Source organism: Buceros rhinoceros, unplaced genomic scaffold, assembly GCF_000710305.1.
Source record: "Buceros rhinoceros silvestris isolate BGI_N320 unplaced genomic scaffold, ASM71030v1 scaffold23390, whole genome shotgun sequence".
Lineage (NCBI taxonomy): Eukaryota > Metazoa > Chordata > Aves > Bucerotiformes > Bucerotidae > Buceros > Buceros rhinoceros.
In genome coordinates this window covers 1-9,446 of record NW_010389524.1, presented here as the reverse complement: position 1 = coordinate 9,446, position 9,446 = coordinate 1, and the positions used below count along the sequence as shown (strand labels likewise).

At 36.8% G+C, this 9,446-nt stretch overlaps 1 long non-coding RNA gene across 1 annotated transcript in view; it reads right to left on the bottom strand.

Annotated features, from left to right (window-relative positions):
• LOC104492114 overlaps positions 1–9,356 on the bottom strand; it is a 19,848-nt gene extending 10,492 nt beyond the window's left edge. The window contains exons 1-2 of the long non-coding RNA XR_727785.1: positions 9,104–9,356; positions 7,501–7,563 (exon numbers count right to left, since the gene is read on the bottom strand). This is a non-coding gene — a long non-coding RNA (uncharacterized LOC104492114). The remainder of the gene's footprint in view (positions 1–7,500; positions 7,564–9,103) is intronic.
• Between the last annotated feature and the right edge of the window lie 90 nt (positions 9,357–9,446).

The window sequence follows — 9,446 nt, the reverse complement described above, 5'->3', positions numbered from 1 at the left end:
ACACAACATAAGGAAGTGACCTTGGAAGTAGTTTTTCTGGATTGCAAGTACAAAACTTTTCATATGAACCCATCTTCATCCAGTTTCTTTCATTGTTCTTAAAGTGTCCATTCTCCAGATTGCACTGAAGTGTCTGCTGCTGTGTAGTCTCCTATCTTGGCTCATCTGTATCAGCTTCTTCAAAGAATTCACTCTTGTCCTCATCCATACTATACAGGTTGCATCTTTTATATATATATTTACAGCATCCCATGACATATATAAGAAAACCGGCTATGAAAAATTTGCTAAAACAGGCTTTTAAGACTAATAGGCTCAAATACTGCAGAGCCCCTTGCTGCAGGAAAGGATGCTTGTGGATACTAAGCACTCAGAGCAGGAATATTTTTCCAAGTCTCTCAGGTTCCTACTGGCCTCCAAAACAGTGAGTATGATGTTGGGGCTGGGGAAAACGCAAGCTAGACTAACTCTGAGTGTATAATTTCTGCCAAATTCTTTAGCTGGTAAGAATCCTCAAAAGAAACTTCATCTGTCTTCTGGAATACATGATTTAATTAGGTTAGTTATAGAAAACACTTTCTTTTTCCTTGGAAAAGAATCCTCTCTACTCCGTCGGAGTATAATGCAATTTTTAGGCAGAGAGATCAGTTTGCACTTTTCTGCAATAGTCAGAACGAATCTAGCTCGTGCGCTACAAATGCTCTCATGCTGCTTTTTTACTTCATTAATACAACAACAACCATTGCAAACTGTTCTTAATATTTATCATGCATATGAAGAGAGAAAAAGAAATAAAGTGGTACATTCTCAACATTGTCATAAACACTCATACAAATTCTGACTGAATTCATTAATTTAACAAAGATACTCATTACCAGAGTATCACATTCCTTGAGAGGAAAAAAAAATGCAATTATTCCAGAACAATAATAAGAAACAAATATACGTGGAATGTTCCATAAATCAGTAAAATGGCTGCAAGCTACTTTATTCCACCAGTAAATATATGTGCATGGACTCTGGAACTGTAAAACAACAAACAAGTCCTCCAGAAAAACACGCAAACTAGAACCTTTTCCATTTCATTTCCCTCTGCACTACAATGCTATCTTTTGTTATTTTACTTAAAAGTGCACACACAGAAAAACAACAACAACGAGCCTGAGAATTAAATAGTACCTGAGTTTTCAGTCAATTATATAGGAGTTTGTAATGTGCTCTTCAAGTGCAGTAAGGTAATGAAAAGTTTAATTAGTAACTATTTGTATCTACACCTAATTGTAACTGCAGAACAAGAGGCAGAAACAAGTCTCTTGTTACAAGGTCAGGTGAACACACACAGAATGCCTGCAAAATTCAGGACCAAAGGCTGCAGAATGAAGTTCTTCAATAGCCTCATACCAACATCGACAAATTACTGGAGCAACAGAGGAGAAAGAAAAGCAGCATGGTCACAGGGTGACCAGAAAGTCCATTTACCCCAGTCTCCTCACTTCATCAAGTTTTGATCTTAAGGGAAAGACCAGCAAGAACAGTGGCCAGTAGGGGAATCCTGAAAAAATAAATAACAGAAGCAGCCCAGAATAACCCTTCTCCTGTGTGCTCTCCCAATTCCATCCTTCAAGTTTTGGAGTATACAAAATGTATACACCAAGCTGAATCCCCAAATGTGTTTAAGTACCCTATAAACTGTCTAAATTAATGGCTGAACACTGTAATTTACAGAAGACAATACACTGCTTTGGACTAAAACTGTTTTGCTTGTTTAATTTTGTTTAAATTGCTCACACATACTGGAAAGATGACCAGAAATCCAGCCACTGATGTTGTTCTCCATGTGGTAGCAAGCTCACTGCCTCTGCCGACGGCTTCCCTGCACAGCTCACTAATGAAAGCCTTTCCCCTCATGAGGTGCCAACCCCTTGGCCAACCAGCATATTTCAGGCAAGTATTAAAAGCCCCCATAGTACAAATGGAAATGGGAGACAGAACCACATTGTACAGCCAGTACTTACCTCATGAAGAGATGTAATGACCACAGCGGATGACACTGTAACAGGTGCTTGACAGTATTATGGTACAGTCACCATATTACCAATATCTAGTATAATTTAATGCAGCTTCACTGCTGCTCCAAATACAAAACCACAAGCTGTATCATGTATGTTCTGTAGGGTGAAAGTTACAAAATATCCATGGGTTCTGGGACTCATCTAATGAGGAGGCACACAGGAAAAGGACTTTTCCTGCCTGGTATTGTTTCTGAGTTTAGTTCATGTTGCCTTATACAATTACTTAGAAATTAAGGGTAAGAACATTTATCAATATTTCCACAAGATTTTCTTCTGCCAGCAAGAACAGAGTTATTTAAACTCATACTCTTTCATCACCATATACAGTCATATGAAAACAAAGAAGGAAGATTTGATCCTCTCTAACTTAAATTTTTTTGAGTGGTTCTGTGATGCCAATGTGTGCCTTCTAAATACCAGTGCTGTAAGAATTCTGGAGTTATTTCTGGTAATGCACACATTAAGCCAAGGGTTACACTACCTTCAATGAGAGCACACAAATTTCTTTTAACTTTTTTCAACTTGCTCCCACACAGGTATTCTAAACCTGTAGACATACAAGAAATTAGTGTTAACAAAATTAATCCAGAAATGATTAATGCAGGATGAGAAAACACTACCTGTTCTGAGGGTGTGGTTTTTTTAAAATGTAGTATTTACAAATGGAAACACCAGGAATCCTCCCAGCAACATCTACAGAGAGATTCATTCAGCAGTGAATTTGCCAGACCAGAAGTTTAAATTGAGTTTCATGTAACATTGAAACAGTAATTTGTAGTATCATTCCACATTAAACATTTGAAAAGAACATTTTTGCACCCTTCCAGATTGCACCTTCAACCAATATGGTTTAATGAGGTGAATAAATATTATTTGAAATAAAAACAAAATACGAATATTTTAAATCATTTTTATTAAAATCTCTGTACCAGTCCATGATACCAACTGAATTATGTTTATGAAGTTGTTCTAGGGCTATTGAGTGCCATCCCTCTCCCCTCTCTTTAGCCATACACACAAGGATCAGAGCTCAGGTGTGGGGCATCAGTATCACAATGCAAAAAAACATGGAAAGATTATTGGTGAAGGCTTTAGATCCCACGACTTAAAATCAATGTAACAACTGTAGTATTACAAGGTGTATAATAATTCATATTTCTGATTTTCTGAGATTTCAGCCTTTGTAAAAAACATTCAATAAATATTTGTCTAGGACAAAGTATTACAAAACCCTCCAATTCCCTGTGATTCTGTTCGGATCAAGTATTTTGGTGCATAGTTACAAAATTTTAGCACCCAGAGTATCCGTGCTTGTGACTGGATAGAAACACGTATATAAACACCTAAAGGTTTTTGTCTTTTAATGTACATATGACTTGTACCACAGAAATATCCACAGTGTCTATAGCTTTGGACAAAAATTACTTTCTTGTAAACCTCACTTTAAATTTTGCTAGTCATAATCAAGTGTCAAGTGTAAAGGTGTTTTTTTCTGCACATTTCAACAGGGACTTGGCAGAAGTGTTGGAAAAAGTGAGTTTGTATTTCTGCTTATTTATTTTGTAAGCTGGAAAAGCTTTAATTCTCCCTAAATTTTCAGAGATCGAGTTGAGCACACTGAACCCAACACATTCTTCATGCACAATACATAAGCATAATAAAACAGCACAACATACACATTCAGATGGCCAAAACTGCTTAGTTTTCATCCTTCTCAGATACTTCCGTTGACCAAATTCTGCCCTTGTCTACACATGAACCTGAAAGGATCTGATACAGTCCTACAGCTCCTGTGCAGTTCTGAACTACCAACAAGGAGACCCCAGTTGCAGTAGCAGACTTGGTACAAAGAACAGAGAGTTTTGGTACAAAGAAGTGAGAGTTTTCTCATGTCAGACTAGGAGGTGCTTTTCCCTCAACTGTTTTCTCTCTGAGAGGCCATCATTCCATCTTTCTCTTTTTTTTCCAAGTAAGACTATAAAATGCAGAGATTGGAAATGATAAAATAACCTCAGAATTGATCAGTTCAGGCAAGGATACACTACAGAAGTGTTCAGCCCAAATGACGTCCTTCTGGGGCCTTTTTGCTTTGGGATGACACAGCTATACTCTACACCACCTAGCCTAGAGATTCCACACCACTAGTGCTTGACAAGAAAACCATGTAATTGTGCTAAGTCAAGTAAATTAATGAGCTGCTCTAGAATGTATTTTGTTTATTTTCAGGTAGGTTAACATTAAATTATTAGGGATGTATGTGTTTACCAATATACACTTTTTATTAGCATTAAGACTTTAAAACCCTTAGCATCTGCACCCCAAACTCTCAGAACTGAAGTCCAGAAATTAACTGCAATGCAAGCAGCAGAAAAGGACACACCTGAGTGCTTTAGAAGCAAACAAACGGGCCACTGTCAGGTGTCTAAAATGCCTGTTTGATTTCTTTCTTTAAAAACAAACATTTACCATTAAAAAAGAGCCTTTCCTGGTTTCGCTAAAAGTTTCCTTTGATGTCACAGAAAACTGGAATTAAGACTTCCTTACTCTCACTCTTCTGAGAAGATCCTTTATTTCAGTGACACATAGGCCAAATAAATTTTAAAAACAGTAATTTAAAAAAAGGTTTTAGTTAGATCTTTTTTTCCCCCCTTAATTAGCACTAAAATCTAAATTTGTATTTTATGACATACAGCACTTTTAATGAACGTGGTATACAGAAATTCTAGCATTTCAAATAAAAAGAGCAATTAAAATCACCTCAGGACTTTACGCATTGCACATATACATACAAGGTTCTTTTTTCCTTTAGGCAGTCGCTTAAGGAAATATATTATCTGCAAGTAAGGACAGATCCTCAAACGGCAGGTGTTCTTGTGTAAGATGACTCAAAATGACCATGAGCTTAAATTATAAGAATAGAAAGTACACTCTTCTGCCTTTCTATTCCTCTTTGAGTTATTGTTGACATTACTATACAGCTCCAAGAAAGATTAATTAACCAGGTATGAGGAAATCCTAATTCCCAGTCTAGGGAAAGGAGAAGCAGCATTGTAAACTAAACTGCTAAGTTAATGTGCTTTTACTTGACAGCCGTTTAGGAAATCTTTTATGAAATAAGAACATTAAGAAACCAAGAAGGTAAGACAGTGAAGTTAAACCAAGAATTCATCTATTCTCACTCAACAAATTTATGTAGTCACTCTTAAGTAAATTACTTAGTTTTAATAACTCCTGATGAATTTTTGGTTTAGCAAAGGAATAAGCAGGCCATTTCCCCCCATTTTTTAAGATTTAATTCAATCTGGTGAAATATAACCGCTAAATTTTTACTGACTGGTGAAAGCAGAATAGAGCCTTTGCACATGCTATTAAAGTAAGCACTTTTATAGTCCTGTATTTCAGTGTTGAAAGTGTTGATATGTAAAGAAGACTTTTTCCTGTAAATTAGAATGGATAAGATACTTGCAATAAAAAGAAGAAATATGACAAGTGCATCTACTCTTGCAAGGAAAAATTACATTACTGTGCCAAAAGCAAAAGAAAAGGAAAAAAGAGTGGTGGTAGGAGAAGAGATTGTGCCAAGTATCACATCTCGAGCAACATTGCAAGGGGGGGCAAAACCTAGCGTTACTTATATGGAAATGGTGATCAACAGTCACAAAAAAGTGGAATTAGGCCTTTTCACAACAAATAAAAAACTTTTCAAAAACAGCCAAATGAGATTTATATTTATGTTATACTGCAAAACAAGCAATAGGACTAGATTTTATTTTCTGCATTTGGATAATTAGTTCTAAGTTGTGTTCTATGTTCTGGCCTGGAGAATGACTTCACAAAACTAATTTCACTGAGTACTCCAGGAACCTTGTTAGATTTATAGAATCATCTGCTGGTAAAAGTCAGTGGCTATTTTATGCCTGACTAAACTTAAAATAATCTTTTGTTCCATAGATAGGCATATAGTGCACATAACAGCCTGCATACTATCAAAAAATGTGGGCTGATTGTCACCTTGAGTTGGTAGGAAAACAGTTGCCTTATCCCATATTCCACAGTTGTGTGAACAAGCTGTATCTTAACATGATTCCTATTCAGTGTTTAAGTGAATCATTTCTCTTTTAATTCCCCACCCCTAACAATTCATTTGTGCACAGATGAGCAAAGCACTTTGATGAAAGTAGGTTCCAGAATACACTAAAACTCCAGAATTTGCAAGTTTATTTTTGCAGATAGGAATGATATAAAACAAGGAGCCAAAAAGAAAAAAGCCTTTGTAACACATTACATATTTGGTTATTTTAAACATCCTTTGATGGTCCCTCCTCCCCAAAATCAAAACAACCCCAAAGAACCAGACAACAATAATACAACCAATGTGATTAAATTAACCTAATCTTATGGTATCTTACCATATCTTTAAGAATATATCCCTCAGAACCACACACTTTGGATATTATTCTGTGCTACAGTACACCTTGTGCAATGCTGCTTCCAACAAGCTACTGCCCCATACAAATTATCAGGTTTTTACCATGACATTGTCAGGCAGAACTCAAAATATATCACATTTATGTCACTGCCTGTATTCAGACACGTTTCAGTGACAGCTGCATCTTCAATCAAGAATGCTATGTGACAGCATCTAAACTAATTCTGTCTGGTTTATGTAGTTTTTTCTGTAAAAACAGAGGGTTTTGTCCTGCTGATTCTGAGACAGTCCTCAGAGAACACGTATTAGGGAATATTTAGATGCATTATGTTTCATCCTTAAAATTAGTTAGTTGTCAGCAGTAGTATCTCAGCTTATAATAAATGGGCTTTAATCAGTAAAAATATAAACACTATTAGCACTAAAGGAAATTGGTTATTATGGAGTATTGTTCAATAAAAACATTGCCCACAAGTTCAGTTAGGCTGAGGCCTAGCCATTTTTTCTGGAACAGACTGTAGCACAAAGAAAGGCTAACTTTCTGAAAAAACTACCAAATAACAAGAAAATTTAGCTTGCATCTTATGTACCTCCCTGACAGACTAACATTAAAACTGCTTCACTTACTAAGTGCAATGTCCTATTTCTTCATTGTGGGAGGAAGGTGGTGTAGTTGAAATTACTGGATGTCGTTTTGCCTGCAAGTATTCTTACATGTGTTACGTGTATTTTTCATAGTAACCTAAATACTTCTCTTTTTTTCAATTAAATAAGCCTTACTGCACAAAGAGGGATTTCAGATTTTTATTCAAAAAATGCAAGAAAATCAAAGATCCAACATATGGAGTACATCAGACATTTTATGGCAAATCCCCGTAGCCTCAAAAAAGTATGTCTTATAAAGGTCGTATTTATAAATGAGTATTTGGGATGGGGAAAGTAGGTGTGTATTTATAAAAAAAAAATCATTGATTCTTTGCTAAAGCAACTAATTCTTACCATTTTTAGATTCTGTTAAGTCTTGGGATTGCAGTTTCTCTCAAGTAGCACAAGGAGAACAATCTGAAAACAATTTAAAAAATAAAAAATGAAAAATAATTCCAACTGCCGCAGTATTTGTTACTTTTTGCGAGCACAACAGTGGGTGAGCCAAGTATAAGCTTCAGTGTTTAAGATTCAAGTCATGCAAATTACTCTAACCACATGTATGCTTATGTATCACACGTCTCTGCACTTCAGTGGTCTGCAGGCTTAAATATAGGACAAAGGAATCCCTGCTACCTGGATTTGCAGAACCCTATGCTATTCTTGGCTCTGGGTACATCTCTGACGAGCACTATACCTAATGGTTAACACACCTAAAAATCAGTCAAGATGACAAAAACCATCACTCTGTGCGGACTGTAAAGGTGGTCCATTGTTCCCAGGCACACTACAAAGTGTGGGTTTTGCCATCAAGAAACAAGTATAACAGTGTCAGGCTTTCACAACGTAACGGCCCAGAGAGTAGGTATTTTTGGAAACAGCACTGCATTACATAACCTCCAGTTTTCTCTCTCTTCCACACACCTTCCTATTTTAAACAGAGAGAGGAAAGAAAAAAAAAAAAGAGTAGGTCCTACCTCATTTATATGGTACCTTAAATTACCACTCTATCTACTGACTGAATTTGTAGCATACCTCCTTTGTCATTTCCATATAGTGACAAAAATTAATGTTCTCTTCTATTGTTTATATATTTCTTACCTATAGTGTGTATGTATGAAGTGTAATTAGGTATGAGTCATATGTTTACACATAAACACACACATACACACTGGATTTAAAACTGCAAACTCATATATCTGTAGATATAAATGTAGACAGAAATGTTGGAAAGAAAGGACATCACTAAATGTTCACTAAAATATGGTCGCTTTTGTGGGTTTTTTTCTCAAAAGAACCACCCAAAATTTAACTGCTGCACATGCAAAAATGCAGAAGGCTGTTGCAAGAATGACTGCTTTCTAAAAATAAACCCCAGCAGCCTGAGAGGAATCCAGTGTCAGGGCAGAGAAGAGGCAGATTCGTTTTACAAGGGAGAAGAAAAGAGATGAAAACCCAACCCTAGAGCCTTGCATGCATACTAAAAAAGCTAACTGCATTAGGTTAAAAAATGCATTTTGGTGTTTGGGGAGTGCAAAAGCAAGAAAGAGAAAACAGTTTCAGAAAACCGTTTCTCATCTCCCTTGCATGTGCAGAAAAATCCCCAGCCTAGAAATCCAACCATAAAGCATAAAGACAAAGAGTTAAATACAGATACTGCACGTTTTCTCATCTTCTTTAAGAAAGCGTGTTTGGAAATGTGCACCGAGAGGGGGAAAGGCAAGCTGCAGCAAAGTCCAGCTAAGGACAAAAGGAAATGAAAAGAAAAAAAAAAAAAAAGAAAAGACAAAGAGTTAAATACATATACTGCACGTTTTCTCATCTTCTTTAAGAAAGCGTGTTTGGAAATGTGCACCGAGAGGGGGAAAGGCAAGCTGCAGCAAAGTCCAGCTAAGGACAAAAGGAAATGAAAAAAAAAATAAATAAAATTCTGTGGATTGGAATTGCATATACTTACAGACAAAAGCCCCCGCTCCTTGCTCACTTTCTGTCCTTTCTACATGATCTGAAACACAAATGTGGATTAAAAAAGGGCAGCATGCTACAGTAGGGAATTTATAGTTGGGGGAGTGGAGAGAGGGTAGGGGGTGTGGGGAAGAATGACTGCACCTCTTCTAAAGTGCAGCCTTGGAGAAAAAAGAAAAAGGGGTGGGGGTGGCTGAGGGAAAGTCTCTCTCTCCCCCTCTCTCTCAGGCTGGGTTTTGGTTGCCAGTGCTGGTTATATTGAACAATGAGCTAATTCTGATGGTAGCTGGCTGCCTGCCAGCGCTCCCCCCTCCCCTCCCGTCCCCTCCTCACAC